Source organism: Polypterus senegalus, chromosome 17 (genome assembly GCF_016835505.1).
Source record: "Polypterus senegalus isolate Bchr_013 chromosome 17, ASM1683550v1, whole genome shotgun sequence".
Lineage (NCBI taxonomy): Eukaryota > Metazoa > Chordata > Cladistia > Polypteriformes > Polypteridae > Polypterus > Polypterus senegalus.
In genome coordinates, this window is record NC_053170.1 from 97,808,654 (window position 1) to 97,831,251 (window position 22,598).

Below are 22,598 nucleotides of genomic sequence, written 5' to 3' on the forward strand. Positions count from 1 at the left end.
GCCCAGCAGGGACACCCCTGCTGCTTATGTTCCGGGGGAGCCACCATGGGCACTCCAGTACCTCCCCCGGGACGCTTGGTGGCAGCCTCCATGGCTGACGGTGATTCCCCAACCACCCGCAGGGCTCCATGGGAGATGGAGTCCTCCACAGCCTGGTCGGGGGCTCGGATGGACGCTAGGGGGAGCTGCATGGACTCAGCAGCCTGGCTGGACGAATCTTCAGCCCCACCCGGAGGTTCAATTAGGACCAGGTGGTCAAGCACCTGGAACACTTCTGGGTGGGTTACAAAAAGGGCCAGCCACCACCACTCGAGGAGCCAGAGTCGGGAGAAGGAGGACTACGCTTGTGGAGGAGTGGTGGTAGAGGAAGAAGAGTGTGTTGTGATTTAGTGTTGGTGCTTTGGGACTGTGTTTGGGCCGTGTGGCACGGAGAAGACGTGTCCCACAGCGGAAGAAAAATAAAAGTATTTGTACTTTTTATAAGTGCCTCCGTGTCTTTCTGTGTCGGGTCAGGCGCCTATATAGCGCCTTTGTTACACTGTATACCTGACCTCACAAATGAGGCTGAATGGGCACAAATTCCCAGAGACACACTAGAAAATCTTGCAGAAAGTCGAATGGAAGCTGTTTTTGGTGGGGGTACGTTTTTGGCAACTCCATATCGATGCCCATAACGTTGGAATGGGATGTCCAACAAGCTCTTACAGGTGTGATGGCCAGGTGTCCATAAATGTTTGGCCTTGTAGTGTATACAGGGTATATGGCTTATATGGAATTTGATTTTCATGTTTAATTTTGTGTAGAAGACACCTTGAAAAAGTTTATATATATATAAAATCCAACGTCTGTCTGTCTGTCTGTGTGTCTGTCCGTTTTTCACGACAGATCTAATTAACGGATTGGGTATTTTTTGTATAATTTGCTTGATTTTGCAACTTCTGTCATCGTGATAAGCATCACAGTTCAGTTGCGACGCTGATTTATTCACGTGAATCTGAGAGGGAGGTGGGCGGGGCCATCCTCACTCACACGCCAGCCTTTGTTCGAGTCACTCTACCTCTCGCCACGTGTTGGAGCGCACCTTATTATCATCTACAGGTTGTTAAGGGGTAACGTTTGACGTCGTTGAGAGAGAGATCAGAGCTACGTGTGTTTTAGAGGGTAGCTGATCATTGGCAGGCATATCACGGCCACGTGGTCTTCTCCCCACGTGTTGGCACTCTCCTGTCAGAGCCGAACATGATCAGATACAGTGGCAACGTTTGACGTCGGAGCATACTTACCTTCTGCTTGGCCAGAGATATCTTGACAACTTTCTACATTTTTGGCAAAGAGATCACAGCTACATTCTCGCCCTGATAGCAAAACCAAAACGATTGTATATCAGGAGCCCCTCGGATATGAGAGCTGTCAATATAAATTCTTCTCAATACAAATTGTTACAATTTTGTTTTTTATTTTTTTTATTGGTTTTTAAAGTTTGTCCAGTTTCACTACTACACGGGTGGAGCCGCGGAGGACAGCTGGTATTTAATAACGTAACGAAAAGTTGTTTTTATCCACAATTTCTGAGAACATGGTGGTACTGGGGATTTGTTTTGCCATCAGGAGTGGTTGTCAGGCGTGTAAAAGAGTAAAATATTCAACATTTACAAATTGACATAACCTCTCTCAGTGTAGTAGGGTGTTGTGTTGTGTTGGCCATTATGGATGCAACGAGAAGTCAAGCAAAACGACACCTTCTGTTGGCTAACTGAACAGAATACAATATGCCGGCTCTCGAGGCAACTCAAGAAGGGGCCTGCGCTGCCTGTAAAGCTTGCGTATTGTAATCTTTTCAGTTAGCGTATTGTATTGTAATCTTTTTAGTTAGCGTATTGTAATCTTTTTAGTTTGCATATTGTAATCTTTTTAGTTATGTAATCTTTTTAGGTAGCGTATTGTAATCTTTTTAGTTAGCGCATTGTATTGTAATCTTTTTAGTTAGCGTATTGTAATCTTTTTAGTTTGCTAACAGAAGGTGTCATTTTGGTTGACTTCTCATTGCACCCTTTCTCAATGTAACATTGGTAAGCGTGATTTTAAAAGAGACGTTTTTGAAATATTGCCAATGTTTTAGTACATTTTTTTTTTGTGATTTGATATACTTTATTAGTCCCCGAGGGGGTAAATTGTCTTTTCTCATGACCTTTAGGAATCAGAGCCCTGGGTCCGCCATTATACAGCACCCCTGGAGCAATTTTCAGGTTAAGGGCCTTGCTCAAGGGCCCAGCGGAGTAGGATCCCTTCTGACGGTATTTGAGGGATTTGAGCCGGCAACCTTAAAGATACTAGCGCAGATCCTTAGCCACCGATCCATCACCCTGCCTGACCCAAAAGCTAACCCTTTATGTGAGCCTTTTTGAAATATCGAAGATGTGTATAGTACGCTCTATTCAAGGTATCTCAAGTAAGAACTGAATTTCTCCCAACAAATCACCACGAAGAATGAATGCACCAGGAACTTGTCCCTCCGTAGCCGAGCTGTCTCGTGAGGACAAACAGACTCTGCAGTGACAGTCGGTGCAAACACACCTGAAAAGGGGGGCTTAACACCAGAACTGGGTGGGCAGTCCTGGTCCCAAAGAGCTCCACTGCCAGCTAATTTGCTCATTTTGTTTTGTTGCTTACAGATATTGAGACCTCCCAGAACCAAGATTGCCCACCTTGGACCTCGAAGCTGGGTGCTGATGATACTGTGTTTCGGTAAGTCACGGCTCCAAAGTTGACTTTGATGTTCTACAAAGAGCTTCGGGTGCTTATTCTGTCTACTACTGTGCACTTCCTAAATCACTTTCATCCATTTTATGACACACGCATTGTTAGCTTTTACTAGAGTGCAGGGAAATGAAAAGGTCAGCGGGTAATTGTGATGAAAAGTGCATTGCTTAGGTGGGCTTTGGTCGGTTAATGGACCATAACGTTTCGGTAAGGGTGTGGTCATGGGGGTATCTACGATTTTAATACTTCTGAATCTAGAAGAAAAACATTTGTTGCGAGAGGATTATTTGTTCCAACCATTCCTCACCAGAAATGAGATTTAAAGATCCCAGTGCTCTCATTCTTAAATGTGTAAAATTCGTTGAAATTCAACAAACAAACAAAAAGAGAAAATTCAAACATTTTCAACTTGTAATGCGATTATCGAATACTCATTCCTTTTCAAAGGGAAAAAAATAGCTAGCCTGCATAAAGTGTGTCTTCAGTGGTTTGTTTTTCTTCTCGTATTCCCGTGTGCCCCCCGGCCAAGTAGTGTAGGAGCTCCTAGGTACAGAAATGTCCATTTCAACAGCCTCACGGTGCTGCTCTATGGGCATTGTGGGCACTCACTCTCGGGGAGCCCACCACCGTGTCTTTGACCAGCTTGCAGAAACCGGCGAGTCTACCGGCTGATGCTTCTCTGCCAGCAGCTGTCCCGAGGATGGGCACTGTGTGATTGTGCAGCAGGTACGGCAGAACAGTCGAGACATGGCATCTCTCATTCAGCCCAATTGCACCCCCTTGAAAACCATTCCATTGCTATCGCCTAGGTAACCATGTTACTATGGCGATGGAAACCAGCACCAAAGTCAGGCTGCCCACAGTAAACTCAGCTGGGGCAGCAGGGCCTGGCGAAAGGAGAAGTTTGTAACAACTGACCACCCCAAAGGCCACCTGGGACCTCTGAGAACTCTGCCACTTGTGTCTACAAGATAACGTTCAGGCCAAGTGGTCCCGCTTGTCACTGGACATTCTTAAAAGTGAACAGTCTGACTCAGTTAGCAGACTCGGAAATCTGGATGATTTACTTCTCTTTCACTCCTACCCATTGGAAAGTGAACTTGTCAGGTCCTCTGCTCAAAGAGTCCTCGGCTTGCTTTGCACTCATGTTTGGATGCCCATATGGTGCCTTCTTTATTTCTTACTTTCTTGGTGCCTCGTGGAGTTTAGCATGCTCTTGGCCCAGCTTCCTTTTAATGTCCCAGGCTTTTCATCATCAGCTGCGGTTTATTTCCACCAGTTGCTCGGGTTATTGGTTTATGTCTTTTATTGTCTTACACTGGGGCACCATCTTCCACAGGTGTCCTGCCTCATCCTTCTTACGCAAAACCCTGCAGTTCCACTGGTTTCTTGGCATCAAATCTCCTCAGAAAATGAAAGGTGTGCCCATCCAGGTGTTCCTCATAATCCATTCTGAGAATAAGGCATGCAGTCGTTCTTCTGACCCAGTTGTTCTGAATAGCCGTTTACTGACTGTGTCCATCTTCTAAAGGAGCCCACGCTTCTTTATGATCACTCTTGTGCCATTTAGATGGGGGCAGGCTAAACTGTGTCAGGGATGCCAGGGGCAACGACCCGGCCGGGGCGCCGTGATGGACCGGATGTGGGTCTGTGCCCACCCTGGATCACGTGGGGGCCGCCTTCCTGGTTGCTCTGGGGGCCATGGGTTGAGGGCATGAAAGCCCCACCCTGTAGGGGCCCGTGGTCACTGCCAGGAGGCGCCCCAGTGCCTTGGGGACCTGTTACCTCAGCACTTCTGCCACACCAGGAAGTGCTGGGGGGAAGAATTAAGAGGATACCCGGAGAGCAGCCGGGAGAACAGCCGGCACTTCCACCACGCTGGGGCGTGGCCAACAAGGGAATGCCAGGAACCACCTGGAGCTCATCTGGGAGAATATAAAAGGGGCCGTCTCCCTTCATTCGTGGCTAGAGTCGGGTGGAAGAAGGACAAGGCACGAGAGAAGTGTGGAGGCGGCCCGAGAAGAGACATTTGTGAGGCCAGGACTGAGTGTTGAGGTTTGGTGTGCACGGGACTGTGTCTTAGTGACATATTAATTGTAAATATTGTAAATAAAATACGTGTGGCGGTTGAAGAACAACATGTCCGCCTGTCTGTGTCCGGGTCAAGTCCACAATTGATTCCCTGCCTTTCGTTTTAAATGACTTACAGTGCACACCTTCCAGAAAACATATTCTCACTTTGTCATTAGGGTTATTAGGGATTGATTGGCAAAAATTGCTCATTTATCATTTTAAAGTTAAATCTACAACTCAATAAAGTGAGCACAAAGTGTAAGGGTCCCTTTTTATTGCTGCTATCCTATTTTTTAATATTAAAAACATTTTAATTGATAAAATGTTCACAGGTGGAATGCCATAAATCTAAAATGGCTAATAATTAGGGCAAACGTTAAGAAGTAAATGGGCATTCCATCTGTCCTGCTGCATTCACTGAGGGCTGTCATATCCAAGTGGCATTCACTTACACAGCAGCAAGCTGAGCTTTAAAGACTCACCCCCTCAGCTCAGTGCCGGACCCCAAGCAGCCCTTCTGTTGTGAGAGAACGTATAAATGTGTGTGGCCCCGCTCAGCTCATTGCCGTCCGTACAAAAGGCACTATATCACATAGCGACAGACACGCTAAACTTCTTTACTCTCAGACAGGAAGTGGCTGGCACATTTGCTGTACTTGGCACAGCAGGCACGCCTGCACATTCTCACCAGCTTCAGTCTCTGTCTATTTGTAAGAGCGTTGCCCTGGCAATCCAAGAGAGGCTTGACTGCAATGTTGTGTTTTCTTGTGTTTTTTTGGGTTTTTTTTTTCCTTCCGTCAACATACACCAATACCCGTCAAATGTCCCATTGTTACACCAGTGAGAAAGACTGCTACCCGTAATTCGGACATGCAGGCCTTCAGGCGCTCCCGGAAGGAGCCAGATCTTTTCAGTTCATGCAAATGGGGAACAAGCAGAGGAGACCTGAGAGATCGTTTCACAGACCATTCTGTCCACCACTTAGATATCTCATCCTGGTACTTTTAATAGTCGTCAAGGCCGCCACTTCCACTACGTAACTCACATTGCCACTACAGATTGTCTGAAGAAGTGCATCCTGGTCAAAGACAGGTAGACAGATAAATAGATAGATAGAAAAGGCACTATATAATAGATAGATAGATAGATAGATGGTAGGGACCATTTGTAACTTATAGGGAGAATTTGTAACTTCAGTAGGGATATTTTATAACATGCCAAAAACAGGGTATTTTTGTAACTTTTGGGGAACTTTTGTAACCAAAAGGATACATTTCTAACTTGAAAAGGAAACATTTAAAATGACTCATTTTGTTAACAGAGTGAGACTTTAATTTGCAGTGATAATACATTTAATACAGCTATTGGTTGCCAGATGTGTCTAATGGAGAATACATTTGATCAATTTGAATACACTTTAGTTTGAATAAAAAATTTGCAGTAATAAATGACCTTTTCTAGGGCCCTGTCACATAAAACCCAGCTCAGATTTTGATATTAAAAACATATTAAAATTATTAATAATAATTATTTATCATAGGCGGCATGGTGGCACAGTGGTAGCACTGCTACCTTGCAGTTAGGAGACCCGGGTTTGCTTCCCAGGTTCTCCCCGTGACTGCGTGGGTTTCCTCCCACAGTCCAAAGACATGCAGGTTAGGCGCATTGGTGATCCTAAATTGTCCCTGGTGTGTGTGTTTGGTGTGTGTTTGGTGTGTGTGTGTGTGTGCACTGCAGTGGGCTGGCGCCCTGCCCGGGGTTTGTTTCCTGCCTTGCGCCCTGTGCTGGCTGGGATTGGCTCCAGCAGAGCCCCGTGACCCTGTAGTTAGGATCTAGCAGGTTGGATAATTATTTATCATAATATTTAATATTATTAAACCAACCAAATTTAAAAGATGGGAGTCGTAGTATAAAATAACTAATTGCATTTAATTTTGTTACTGTCCTCACTTAAGGTAATATGGAGACGTCTCCTTTCCCAAGTGATTCAAATGCTCCTACTCTTAACACAATACACTGCTTAGTACCAGTTTAGCTTATTGTCTTTTATTGAACAACTGTTACAAACTACAATTGGTTTTATTGGTAATGTCCAAAAACAGGGTAGCAGTGTTCATTTCCTGTGAGATGTGTGACCACGAGCTAACAGAGCAGGCTCCGCATCTTGTCTGAGGTCTTTTCCAAAAGCTGCCACCAACCTCGTTAGTTAAAATAAACAGTCCTTGATATTCCAGAAGCAGCCTGCTCTCATAAATGTATGTACAGGAGTATTTGTGTATTATTACCAAGGTCCATGTGACTTCTCTTCATAGTCTACGTTGTAATAAGATGGTGATGTGAGTACCGGGACAGCACTTTAACTTGCCTGTTTAAAGAAAGATTTCATTGTCTGTCTCTGAACTCTGAAGTCAGTTTAATTGTTTTTCTATATGGAGTAGTTCTGCTAACATTTTGTACTTTTTGTAAAATAATACATACAATACATTTAACAAGTCAATTAAGTGTTCTTAACATTTTCCTGACATATCCTTCTTTTAGCAACTATATCTCATTTCCCACCCTACTGTAAAATGGCCAGTTAGATGGATATGAAAGGTACTATCTAATAGATAGATTAGGGTTAGGGTTACAAATTGTGTGACAAATTGCATCCTGGCTTCAGTTTTAGACAGCTAGATCTGAAAGGCACTATATACAGTGATATATAATAGACGTGCTCAAAGACGGGTGACAGAAAAATGTAAAAATATTTGCTGTCTCTTGCCCTCCATGTACCTTCAGCACCTTTCCTGAGTATCCATGTGCGTCTGAGCGTCTATTCACCAGCACTCTGTCTCTCAAGCGTATCCCTCTAAAACCTGCTTCTCCGACTCGGTCGTTATTTTCAAGACACCTTTCTTGCCTCCTGTCCGCTTTCATATCTCCCGTCTTTGGAGGTGACTCTCTCAGCGTACCTCCAATGTCGTTTCTCCTCCTTGTGTGTTCCTCTTTCAATCGTGTCACCGAAGCCAGACTGACCAATCGTATTGCTCAAAGGGACAGGACACACACACACAGAGCCCTTAGTGTTTTATCATATAGTAGATAGGTAGATGTACGTCCAATGAGCAAATTCTTTGGATCACCGTACTAATACTGAGTAGGGCCTCCTTTTGCTCTCCAAGCAGCCTCAGTTCTCCTTGGCATGGGTTCCACAAGATGTTGGAAACACTGCTTTGAGATTCTGGTCCATTCTGATATGATAATCAGATTTGTTAGCTGCACTTTCAAACTGCTAATCTCACTTTCCACCACATTTCAAGAGTCTTCTACTGCCAGTGACTGGGGAGGCCACTGAAGAGCACTGAGCTCATTAGCATGTCCATCAAACCAGTTTGCTTCATGACGTGCTGCATTTTCGTGCTGAAGTGGCCATTAGAAGATGGGTAAATCGTGCCAATGAGGGTATACACATAGTCAGCATCACTGAAATAGGCTGTGGCATTCAAACAAGGATTGATTGGTATTAACAGGCCCAAAGTGCGGCAGGTGAACACTCCCCACACCATGACCCCACCAGCTCCAGCCTGGACAGTTGACACAAGGCAGGTGTGGTTGCCCAGGCTCATGCTGTTGGTGCCTGCCTCCTGTATGCCTCAGCAGAAATCGAGGTTCGTAAGACCAGGTTACATTTCTCCTGTCTTCAACTGTCCCGTTTTGGTGAGCCTGTGCCCACTGCAGACCCAGCTTTCTGTTCTTGGCTGACAGGAGTGGAACCCGACGTGGTCTTCTGCTGCTGTAGCCCACCCACCTCAGGGTTCATCCTGTTGTGCATTCTGAGATACTTTTCGGCTCCTCCCAGTTGTACAGCTCTGACCAGTCTGGCCATTCTCCTCAGACCTCTCATACCAACAAATGGATGGTTTTTGTTGTTCACACCATTCGTAGTAAACTCGAGAGCAGGGGTCTTCAACTCAGGCCCCAGAGGGCTGCAGTAGGTTTTCATTCTAACACCTTTCCTAATTGGTGACCAGTCTTCACTGCTGATTAACTATTTTGTCTTCATTTTAATTGACTTGTTATTTAAGACTCAGACACCCCCCCCAATTATTATTTTTTTTATTTCTTTAATTAGCAGCCAAACACTAAAGAGATACAAATCGAGCCAACACATGACCAGCTAAACGGTATCCACCATACAAATCTGAAAATAAAGACAGGCGAAGGACTCAGTAAAGTTGATCTGCTCAGGTCCAGAGTGGGCCTTAGAAAAAAAGAAAATCAACCGTTTTAGAAATGTCTGCTGTGGTAGAACAAGGGCATCAACAGCTCATGGAATTAAGTAATGAGTTTAATTAACAAGAATTGACTTGGAGTTAAGGAATTGGTTGGAGTTTGAGGCCTTGACTTTCTGGTCATCTGTTGACTCACTTCACATCTCATTTCTGTTTAGGGTGCCATTTAAGAAAAAAACAAAGCGATTCAAAAGACAGAGTCTTAAAAAAAAACAAGTCTGTTAAAATGAAGGAAAAGAAGTTGGTTCCCAGTATAAACTGGTCACTGATTAAGAAAAGAGTTGAAATGAAAACCTGCAGCCACAGAAGTGCCCTGGGACCGGGTCTGGGGACTGATGTGCATGAAAATCCCAGAAAATCAGCAGTTATAAACCAGCCCGTCTGGCACTATCAGGCCTGCCGCGGTCCAAATCACTGAGATCACGTTACAAAACTGCACGATTTAACCCCAGGCCATGGAGCTGCCCCGTCTGAGAAACGTCAAGCCTGCTGTAACGAGATGGTGTGTGTGACCACTGTTATTTTCTTAAACTCGCTAAGCTTTTATTTCTGTAAGACTTTTTTGAAATGATCTCATTCGTGTCTTTGATTCAACAAAATGTAATCGACCTTTCGGCATATTCTTATGACCTAGAAACAGGCGAAGCGTTTATTCTGTCCCTCTTTGGATCCCGTGAGGGGGATGACGTCATAAAACAGCGACGCACCCTTTTGGTATGTTTTATCACAAATATTCTTAAGTCTCCAAAATATATTATATTATATTTACACGAATAATAAACCAACTTAATTGGGGAAAGTGCCAGTTAGGCGTGTATGGATCGAAGACGAATAAGCCGCACGCGTAGAGAGAGTCACTTTCGTAGGCCACATTATGACGTCATCGTCTCTCTTTTTTTTTTTTTAATGCGGGTTAACGCAATCCGGAGAATCGGAGAGGACAGCACGGCGTTATTAGTTTGAAGAAAACAGCGGCAAAACATTTAAAGGGTTTTAAATTTTGCGTATCAAACCCACTTTTCATTGTTCCTAGGGTGCTCGAGTGAAAGAAGCAACGACTAATCACGTGTGCGGATGTGTTTGACACGTTTGTTGTCTGTTGCCATAGAGATCACGGCGCGTCCTCTCTCGGAGGCAAGCGTGTAGCGTCGAAGAGTTGAAGGAAAATAGTGAGCCTTGGGCGCCATCTGGTGGTTTGTCTGAGAACAGTCGTCGAGCAGCCCACATACTTTTTATCTGTTTTACCCTGACTACGGAGAAGCCCCTGTAACTACAAGGCTTCTGCAAAGATTCTTTCAGTCAATTTTGTGATTCATTCGGGAGCTGGAGCCTTAATAATGACCAAAAAGCAGAGCTCAAATATCAACAGGACACGAGTGTTTATTATCACCCATCCGCCCCCAACGAATTGACTTTCCTTAGTCCAAATTTGGGGCTGTGAGAAGGTGGAGCAAATGCTGGAAGCACTGGGTGAAAGGCAGGAACCAGCACAGCGCTGTTACGATCTGCTGACAGATAGAATGGCAATGGCTGTGTGTACTCCACGTGACTCCAATTCAAATTAATTAGATAACACCAGTCAGTTTTCAGGTCTCCTCCTGGGCACCCCACATGGATGAAGTTTTTTTTTTTCAACCAGTCTTAAAATTAGTGTATCACTCTTGCTTTTAACTGATCTCTGTGTTAAGTTGTCTAGCCAACATATATTTCTAAGAAATCATGCGCGGTTATGTTTGCCGTAAATGTTTTCTAAAGGCTTCTGTTCTTTTTGCCACTTACTTTGTCATCGAGCTTTTTCTGCAGAGTGGCCACAGGGTGTCGCTGCTGCATCACACTTATCGGCCACCTGCTCCGCTTAGCGTGCTGAAGTCTACTGAGATGACTTTAATGTCCAGGAGGGAAGAGAAAGGGACTACTGGACCTGGAAAAAGGACCTCATTCATTTTGAATTCTGGTCTGGTCCATTGACTGTGTGGTCTTTGTACGTTTCTCCAGGGTCCCTGTTCTTTTTTTTTTTTTGTCACTCTATTTTACATTGACAGTATGAGTGTTTACATGAGGATGCCCTGTGGTGGACTGGTGTGCCATGCTGGATAGGGTCCTTCCTTGCAGCTAGTGGTGGCCCACTTGGTTCCTAAATTGGAATAAGCAGGTTCAATGCCAAATCCATACTCTATGTTACCACGGAGGGTGGCCTTGCATTGCCTCTTAAACTCCATATTGACAAACAGACTCAGGTTTCTCCTCATGTGCCCTTGCCCGGGTGAAACTGGCATCTATCATCAGGAGAATGGGAATGTCAATATTATTGGAGAGGCTGGTGTAAGATAGTAAACAGTAAAAATAAAGGAGACTCAGCAGAGCACTGCCATAGGGGAACCCTTTTTGCTTTACAAAAGGTCCATCCCCATGAAGGCTGCAGAAAGAACCATTTATTGATTTAGATCTGCAGCAGACTGCATACAGAAAGGCCCATGAACAGATGGTACAAATTGGTGAAATACCAGTGGCTCCTGCTTTTAAAAGTCTCTCGCTGCATACAGTCCCACAGACTAAGTTCAGGTTTTTTCAATCTGTTAGTGTCCTGCTAGGTACCCTACCATACAGTGAAGCCGAAGCTGAAAGTGATGGCCGACTGGATCAGACTGCAATTAAAGGACAGTGTGCGGCCCTTGTGCCCTTTAAATAGCCGGCATTTACAAACGAGAAATAGGCACGGATGGTATTTAAAGTAGATTTCTTTGGTGTTTTTTTTTCGTATGCATATTCCAATTAAGATTTGTATCTATGACAGTTCCTAAATATTTATATTTAATCTTCACCACCAGAATGGTGATAGGAATACAGGGCTGGATCTACTGTCAGGGCAATCTGGGCCCTTGATGGCAAGGCGCCTTTTTACTAAAAGCTCTATGAAACGACAGAGTATCTGTGGGCCGAAATGACCAAGGGGGACCCCTCACTTGATGAAACAACCGAGTATCTGCACACTGTTCAAATGACCAACAGGGACCCCCTGCAACTTGATAAAGCAGTCGATTCTCACCGCATACTGAAGAGTTATAAATGTTGTGATGCATTAAATGACCCGGTGTCCGCGCGCTGCGTTATTAAACGTGTGATCACCTCTCTGATAAGGGCCTAAGTCACCCAGGGGCCTGTGGGGGTCTTAATCTGGCCTTGGGTGAACATGTGGTCTTCTGCTTCTTAAAGTCGAATCTCATTTGTTTGATCTTTTGGACATTCAGAATCAAATGGTTCTGATTGCACTAACTTACTAAACTGTCCGCTTGATTTAAGTCATGGCTCTCACCCCAGATAAGTGTCCTATCAGCATAATTGGTGAATATCGGCAGATGAAAAAACAAGCTGCATTGACGTTTATATTTTTAATGAAAGACTATCTACACTCTTAACAATTAAAGGGTTGACAAGTCCAAAGAATAAATGTTGGAGGGCCAACTTGGTCGCCCCTTTTAACAGTGGTCTTCAAAACAAAAAAAAAACATTACTCATTGCAACGGATTTAAACAAAACAATGCCAAGGCACAGAATAATAAATACTGTATGGGGCATCTTACTGCCACCTATAGCCCTGGTATTGATTGGAGCAGTTCTATCTATCTATCTATCTATCTATCTATCTATCTATCTATCTATCTATCTATCTATCTAATCCTGCCTACTATACCAAATTCTATCTATCTATCTATCTATCTATCTAATCCTGCCTACTACACTAAATTCTATCTATCTATCTATCTATCTATCTATCTATCTATCTATCTATCTATCTATCTAATCCTGCCTACTATACCAAATTCTATCTATCTATCTATCTATCTATCTATCTATCTATCTATCTATCTATCTATCTAATCCTGCCTACTATACCAAATTCTATCTATCTATCTATCTATCTAATCCTGCCTACTATACCAAATTCTATCTATCTATCTATCTATCTATCTATCTATCTATCTATCTATCTATCTAATCCTGCCTACTATACCAAATTCTATCTATCTATCTATCTATCTTTCTAATCCTGCCTATACTAAATTCTATCTATCTATCTATCTATCCTTCTAATCCTGCCTACTATACCAAATTCTATCTATCTATCTATCTATGTATCTATCTATCTATCTATCTATCTATCTAATCCTGCCTACTATACCAAATTCTATCTATCTATCTATCTATCTATCTATTACATTCGCCTACAGTATGTTAGTTTTACTGTAATTGTAAATCCTTTCACCAAGGTGGAGTGGCTGTGAGGCCTCCAAAAAATAAAGTGAGACCCCCAACCCCCTGAAGGTGAATGCGGGTCCAACAGTGGGCACTATGTAATGAGTGAGGGACCCCACTGCTATGGGCCATGTGGCACATCCTCTGCACCGCTGCCCAGAGACAGAGACACAGGGAGAGGAGGGAAGACTTCCACTTGTGCCAACAACGCAGCCATAATTGCATTGAGGAGCTCTTAGCCTCCATTTAGGATTTTTTTTTTATTGCGCTTTCTCCGGGCAGCTAATGCTCCTCTGGTAAACCACAGATCCCGGGAGGAAATAAAGGGAAAAAAAGAGAGAGCGAGATCAGCCTGACATCAGATTTTTTTTTTTTTTTAATTGATGAGTAACATTTCTTTTTAACCCTTTTGTTCCTAACAAGCGATGCCTGACTGATGGTTATCAGAGTCCTGACAAACGTAGTCGGCAGAAAAGACAACAGAACACGACCTTTTCCCTGTCACTAACTGTCCATATTTCTGTCACTTAACGTGTACTGCGAGGTTGTTTCGTCTCTGCCTCATATGCTGTATGTTGCAGGTTTGTACCTGATATTTATTGCAGGTTTTTTGACATTTCTTTTAGTTTTGATTTGAGCTGAGTTACTTTATTATCACTGTTGTATCCTGTACTCCCTTGCATCGTCATAGCTGTCGTTCCAGGCTCTGTACGGAGGCTGCATGTTTCATTATACCCAAAGGTACAGCAATGGCAAGAAATGACAGAAGATAAAGTCTACAGCAGGGCGAGTATTGTGGAAAAAATGAGAGGAGGAGAAATTAGACAACAAGAGCAGCAGAGACAAAGAGTAGCAGACACTTTCAATCAGGCAGGAAGTGCAGATTATACTGGCACGAGTAACGAGGAGACAGGCGGCAGGCAGACGTCTTAGAAACCCTCAGTCGCCGGGGAGCTGGAGCCTCACCCAGCTAACATCGGGCACAAGGCAGGAGCAGACCCTGGACCCTCCACCACAGGGTATGATAACGGCAATAAGAACTGGAATAATGTCACAAGTAGTAGTAGTATTACTATAAGTATTAATAATGTAACTGGTAATACTATCACTGCTACTGCTATCAACTACTACTGACTAACACAATTAACTTTACTAAATATATAACCATTAACGCTGCTAGCAATCGTACGCACATCTTCACTACTCCCAGTATCACTGCTGTATTCCTTATCCTCATATAGCGTCCTTCATGTAAATAGATGTAAAGGATACAACATAACACGATGAAGCTGATAACGAGGACGGTGATGAAGATGTCGTGACGTGCCATTTAATAGCTCACTTCATTCAGAATGCTGGAGCCAATGCCAGCTAGCACTGGGCACAAGGCACTGGTGATAATATGATGATATGATGATAATACTTCACATCACGTGAACTGATTTGCGATTTCGGTGACTGAAGACACACTTCTGGATTTTATATGTTCTTGTTTATCATGTGGCCCGAGAGAGGGGACACATCTCATGTTGGCAGAACGGGCAATTAACAATTTCACTGTACTCTGTACACGTGTCGGCACTGCTGCTCCTGTCACTGTCTTATTACGTCTTACTAACTCAACAATAATAACCATAAGAGCAATGGCAGTCTCGCCATTCCTCACAACTGGTGCGATGCAACGAGTAAAACACTGCAGTTAAACTAACACTGTGAGCAGGACGGCAACGGGACGACGACTCCTACTGATTTTAATACGAGCCATGTGGCTGAAGAAGAGCAAAGCTGCAGCTGCTCAGCTCCTGTTACCTCTAGTGACAATGACAGTAATGACAGTAATGACAGTAATGACAATAGCAATGTCCGTGTTACTACTACCACTATTAATACTATTAATAATACAAGTGAGAATGCAATGCTGCTACTATACTACTAATATTAGCAATGCTGAGGGTTCAGCTCCTGTTACCTCTAGTGACAATGACAGTAATGACAATAATGACAGTAATGACAATAGCAATGTCCGTCTTACTATCACTACAGCTGCTACTATACTACCGACAGCACCAGAGCTGCAGTTCCTAATACTACAATTTTCAGTTCCACTACAACTTCTGTTAAACACCAGTGATAATCCAACTGCAAATTCAACTTTTGGTAACAGCAATGGAGACAATATTACTGTAACGCTGTTAGAACTACTACTACTAATAATAGCAACACTGCTACTCCTACTTTTGCTAATAATCATGAAAACAATACTAATACGACTATTGCTAGAAACAGTAACAGCGCCTCTGCTAATAATGTTAATAACTGCAGGGTTACATCGGGAGCCATGCTAGTTGTAGTCGGGTTGTTGTCATGTGCACAGAGTTCAGTGAAACTCGATGACTACCTCGACCACTAATACTACCAAATACTATTAAAGATAATACTAACGATGCCCCCCCAGTTCCAAACCTCTGTGCCCAGCACCTGGTGATGGGGTTTCAGTCGACTTTGGTTGCTGCTTGTTGGCCCTGTAAGCCCCTGTCGTCCTGTGCTTCTCATCCCCAACCCTTCTTGAGCCTTTTCTATGAAGCCATTAGGCTGACATTCCCTCACCTGACCCTCAGAGACCAGAAGAACGTAAGAGTAGCAGTGGCAGTGGCTGTGGTGGCAGTGGCTGTGGTGGCAGTGGCTGTGGTGGCAGTGGTAGTAACCGTAGCCGTGCACAGTGACCTTCTAATGGCATGTCTGACTGACCTGCTGCAATATGTGGGCACAGACTCGGGCACTGATGCTTTGAACTTTCTGTTAGACCAAGACGCTCCTGGCTTGGGCGCTGACGGCTTTGCCTTTTATGTGTGATTCTGACGCTGATGGCTTGAACTCTGAGATGATTGTCTTGAGGTTCGACTCGGAGCTGTGATCGGACGCTGACCCCTTGGACTCCACTGCCCAGACTGGTGGACACTTCTTAGAACCCATTGGGCTTTTCGATCCCAGTTCCCAAATCGGCGCTGATTTTACTGTGCTGAGTTATTAGATGTGCTGATTCTTGCTGTCAGGTATTTAAACCTAGAAATCAAATCAAAGTGGTCCTCTCCGTAAACACCGGACATCTTCCTCTTTCCCGTGCAGAGTTGTGGTTGTCTTTTATTCTCCTAGCAATTAGAGTTCATCCCTCTTAACAGCACACAAGTGCCTTCCAGTAAGTGCTTTTAAATGGTGCCGCTTCAGCATGGCGGCTTGTGGTCCTGGACATGTAAACAAGAGCCACGGGGCTCAGCTGGGAATTGGCCGCTGATGTGTGCGGAGATAATGGACACTTGGCAGTCACCGAGCGCCTCAGCGTTTCTCATCTCTGATCATCCGTCTGCACCGTACTTCTAGTTTAAAGTCCGCAGACCTGAAATCCGAGCAGCAAACAAAATAATACGTGGAAAATGTGAAAAATGAAAAAGATTAGCTGAAAAACTATAAAACACACAAAATCTACGTTCGAGAATAGAAATGAATAAATTCTTCACTGCTTCTGTTTGAGCCCCGGCCCCCCAAATATTTTGAGATTGCGAATTTTAATGCAAAATGAAAGTCGAGCGTTTGGCTCATCCCGCACGCCTCTCGAAATACTTCAGCAGGTTCCAACTGCGCCCGCCTCCCCCGTGTCTGCTGTGAACTTTGGAGACGTGACGCGGGCATGTGACTGGCACCTTAGGAACATTTACACGATGCCAATCTATATACTGTATGCACAATATGGTATGGGAAGGCAGACCCGAGAGGGACAGACTCTTCGGTTATCCCTAGAGGAGGCCACACCAGTGGTCTGGGGTAAGGCGGCCGAATCCATTCCTCCATCTCTTGCCCCCGGATTGTTATATTGGTGTCAGAAATGGGATGGAACTGACAAATGAGTCGGAAATCGAGGATCGCTTTAGCGCTAATGCTGGCAGACCCCTTGACCGTGCTTATGATGGTGGTCTTCAGAATGGTTGTCCCCCTTTGGGGTTCATGTCACCCTTAATGGTGAGGGTTCTAAGAGAAGGGCGGTGTAGCGACCCTGGGTCCGGACCTAAGAGGGACTTGCTCTTCGGGAGGCCCCGTGGGTATCTGAGGTGGCAGGGGTACCCAGGGAAGCTGGCGATGTAAACGGCCCCATGGCATGTGTGAGGGTGCAGACATGGCACTGTGAAGAAGGCACCTCTCTGCTAATGAGGCAAATCAGTCTGTGTGGGTGTGTGTGTGGAACCTGGCTTTGGGTGGGCTCGTGGAACTGGCGAGTCGTGTGAGTGGAGTGAGGTGGGCCGAGGGGATAAGGCGGCGGGGATTGTGTGGCACTGCAGAGGAGCTGGGCGCCATGGTGCAGGCATTGCTAAAGATGCCAAAGATCCTTTTCGGAACCACACCAGGGTCTGGCGCAGGGTGCCTTACACCCCTTCAGGTCTTTACGATATGCCATTGTGTGAAAATACTGCCTTTACCAAAGAGCAGCCTGATCCCACCCAACATGTCGTCCCTACATGTGGAGAACATGCAAACGTCACTCGCACATCTGGAATTTCTCAACTGGAACGTAAAGCAGGTAGTGAAAGAAAACATTCAGCAATAATAATAATAGTAATAATAATGATAACGTTTGGCCCCCAAATTCTGATCTTATTATTGTAACAATTTAAAGTTGGCAGTAGCCAATCTGCTGTGCCAGGCTGTGCATTACAATTTGTGTTTTTGTCGACGCAGCCGAAGCCACAAAAAGTGAGATTTCTTGGCACATTTGCAAGTTAAAAGCTCTTGTGAAACTTCATCCCGGGATTTTGAATAGACATCTGCATGAGCAATCTGGCTGGAGTGAGAGAAAGATGGCCTGGCACGCACCTGCCCGTCCTGGGAGTCGCAGTCCGCACATTCAGACTTGGGCCTGGAAATTTGGATTTTAATTTTTAAATTAAATCTGCTGAACGGCCACAGAGGTTAGTTAAGGCTCTGGACTTCAAACCCTGAGGTTGTGGGTTCAAATCCGGCTACTAACACTGTGTGACCACCAGCAAGTCACTTCACCTGGAAAAACGAAAGCAAAGTGACCAACTGTACCTCAGGTGTTCAATGAAGGTGTCAGCCCGATAAGAGGTAACTCGCTGTGCTGAGATGGGATGAACTTTAAACAATCCAGATAGACCTTAGTGTTCACGTTTACAGTGCACCATCCGTTGGAATCCATCCATCCATCCATTTTCCAACCCGCTGAATCCGAACACAGGGTCACAGGGGTCTGCTGGAGCCAATCCCAGCCAACAGAGGGCACAAGGCAGGAACCAACCCACCGCAGGACATCCATTGGAATCTCTTTTGTAATTCATGTAGTAATAAAATGCATTACTGGATTACAAATGTTTGTGAGGCGCCATCTGTTGGAATGACATATGCAGTGCATTTTATCGCAACAAATGATTGTGATCTGCGGTGGGTTGGCACCCTGCCCAGGATTGGTTCCTGCCTTGTGCCCTGTGTTGGCTGGGATTGGCTCCAGCAGACCCCCGTGACCCCGTGTTCGGATTCAGCGGGTTGGAAAATGGATGGATGGATGATTGTGATGCGCCATCTGTTGGAATGACTGAGAAAAAAGCAATCAGACAGCCACGCAGATACATAGACACATCCTTCTAGTAAGGTTGATATCAATTCTGTAGCACAATGAGTCTTACTTCTGTATGCTGGTAGCAACATAAACTATTGAGTTACTGTAATTACCTGCTGCTCGTCACGCGTAGAAGATGCTTTTTAAGGAGAGATGACAGACGGTAAAACAGGGAGCCTCACAGCCATAGGAGGACTCTGTCTAGATTTTTCACTTTGCAGTTATCAGGATTGACGTTGTGGGAGCTAATGATAATCAAACAATTCTGACTTCTTGATCATAGCATCTCCCCATGTCCACCTGGTCCAAAGACGTGCTGCTTTGGGTGAATCGGTGCTGCTAAATTAACCCCCAAACCAGTGTGTGTCTGTGTGTTCGCTCTCCAGTCGCTGTTCCTGCCATACACCCAATGCTCGATGGCATTCTCTCCACCTTCCCTGCGACTCTGCTCTTAATAAGCGGGTTTGGAAATGAGCGGCTGATCGTAAGGTAATCAACTTCATGCGGTTTTCTCACAATGTTTACATACGAAGTCCAAGCGTGCTAAACTGGACTGTAGTTACTGGTCTGGGTGGTACATGGTGGGGCAACAGGGACGATGAAGTCAACTCAGTGGGTGAAGAGGCTTTCATGACATATGATTGGCTGATTGGCCTGTTCTTGTCAAAATTGCTTTGGTCATTTGAAGGTGCCCAAGCAGATCTTTGGAGTGGTGCCACAGAGGGAAGGTTCCGGAAAGAAGCTCCTTTTATTTTGGTCTCCATAATTAATGAACAGAGCATAACTGATACTCAGATGGCTTTCTGATGTTTAAAGGACTCTTACTGGCAACAATTGCACACATCTGTGATTTCTCGATCTCCTTCTCGATACTCGACATTAACGATTTCTCTTTTGTCCACAAACCAACTTTACACACAAAGAGCCCTCCACAGAATGAGACGGCTCTCTTTGTCACGCAGAGGGTCTGCCAGGGAGCCACACAGCCAGTAAAAGTGCCATCAAGGAACCAGCAGTCTGCTTTCCTCCCACATCCCCAAGACGTACATGTTGAGTTAACTTATCGATTCCGGACTGGCATGAGCTGGCGTCCTGTCCACAGTTGGTGTCTGCCTTGAGCGAGCCTCATGCCACCAGGATAGATGCCAGCACCCCAGAGTATTAGACCACGCCACTGAGAATTTTAAATAAACGGGTGTAAGGACTTTGATGTGTTAAGTTGTGCTGCCGCTTTAAGGCTGAGGATGCGACAGTTTTAGAGAAGTTCATGTATGCCAGGGTGAGGCCTTCAAGTGAGGTCATGGCAAGTCAAGTTTATTACTGTGAAACTCTTACTTGTAAAACAATAGCAACAAAACATTTATAGCATGAAATACACACACATACACCACACACACTATATATATATAGACACACACACACACTATATATATATAGACACACACACACACACACACACACACACACACACATTATATATATACACACACACACACACACATTATATATATACACACACACACACACACACACACACACACACACACACACACATTATATATACACACACACACACACACACACACACACACATTATATATCAACACACACACACACACACACACATTATATACACACACACACATTATATATCAACACACACACACACACACACATATACACACACACACATTATATATATATACACCACACACATACACACACACACACACACACACATTATACACCCACACACACACACACACACACACATATAAAACCTCTTTTTTGTAAGGCACTGTAAACATTTCTTAAAAGGCGAGTGAGTTTGATGCCAGGACAATACCAAAGGAGCCCATCATTTGCCATTAAAATATTATTTACTTTGACCTTTGCTCAACATCTGGAGAGCCCTTTTTAAATAAATTCTAGGCGTGCCAGTCTGGCAGGGCAGAGTCTGTAGGTGTTTTTGATCCCAGTTATTCACTCGATGCCAAGTAGGTGCTGCGCCGCGCCGCGCCGCGCCGCTCCTACCTCAGAAATGTTCAGTCGGCTTTACTGGTCACGTCTGCCCTTTGGTGGCTCCACGCAATGCAATGTGAGCCGAAGGCACCGACCCAAGAATCCAGTCCGGTGGCATGTCGCTGCCATGGCCGCTCTTCTTGTTTTTCAGGTTACCTTCTGTCAAGCATGACAAGGTACAAATAAATAATGCGTCTGAAAAGGTACAGCCAGGCAGCCATCATCTGTTTCCTGTGGGTGGGCTACCGGACCGGCCATTCAGCACCTGCTCTCCCAGGAGCCTCAAACCTTCACATTAATGTGCGCTCAGCTCCATGACGTTCATCTGTCCAATAGACGCTTAATGAACTCCATTTGGGCCGGCAGAGCAACTGGAGCTTCTCTCTGCTGTGCCGTCAGTTAATTGAGCTGCCTGTCCTGTATGGCGCCTTCCACCTGAAGCGTCCCCTCAACTCTGATGCCAGTTATACTTTACAGTCACATTTTATATCGGGCTTGAACACTCTCTGTATTGCCTTCTGAATGTAATCTTGTTTATGGCAGTTGGGTGGAGAGTCGGACAAGAAAGAAGGGGAGGAAGGATGGGAGGCCATCGCGCTAATTAACAGCAACGCTTACAGAAATCATCACTGCGGTGCATCGTGTTACTCCTTACCTTAATGGCGGCTTTACTCAACATGAAGATGTTTTAAGCTTTAAAAAGGTTTTTTTTTTAAAATATTATCTTTACTCAGCAACTTTAAGTTAGAGGGAAGTACGGGACAGCGCATTATGATCTGTAAGGAGTTAGTGAAATACAGAAGAATAATAGATAGGGCCTTTAGGATTCTTTAAAAGGCCTTTTCTATCTATCTATTATATAGCGCCTTTCATATCTATGTATTATATAGCACCTTTTCAATCTATCCCATATGGCAACTTTTCCATGTATATCTATGTAACATTTCAGATCTAACTTGTATATACAGTAGCTATCAATTATATTGTCAGTCACTCAGTCTTTTCCCAACCTGCTATATCCCAACTACAGGGTCACGGGGGTCCGCTGGAGCCAATCCCAACACAGGGCATAAGGCAGGAACAAATCCTCAGGCAGGGCGCAAGCCCACCGCAGCTATTATATAGCAACTTTCCTATCTATCTACACACCTATCATATTGTGTTATCCATCTGTATTACAGAGTGCCTTTCATATCTGTCACATAAAGGGGCTATTCTGTGTATATCTGTATAACTTATTACATGTAGGTATCTATTATAGGATGGATGTTTAATCTGTATCTATATGGCACTTTTCTTATCTGTCTATCTATCCTTCTAATCCTGCCTACTATACCAAATTCTATCTATCTATCGACTTTTATATGTATGTCTGTAATATTTCATATCTACCTAATATATCTCTCTGATATCTATCTGTTATACAGGGTGCCCCTCAAGTCTGGACACATAGGCAAAATGCATATTTTCAATAATAAGAATCTGAAATATTAATTATTAACATCTTCAATGTGATTTCCACCATCTGTGATGCAAAGTTTGCTGCGCTTTGCGAGCTTCACATGAGCCCGATGCACCAACTCCACATTTCC

At 44.4% G+C, this 22,598-nt stretch overlaps 1 long non-coding RNA gene across 1 annotated transcript in view; it reads left to right on the forward strand.

The window, feature by feature from the left end:
• Positions 1-22,598, forward strand: part of LOC120517130 — a 44,483-nt gene that overhangs the window by 7,618 nt on the left and 14,267 nt on the right. The window contains exon 3 of the long non-coding RNA XR_005630995.1: positions 2,673-2,745. This is a non-coding gene — a long non-coding RNA (uncharacterized LOC120517130). The remainder of the gene's footprint in view (positions 1-2,672; positions 2,746-22,598) is intronic.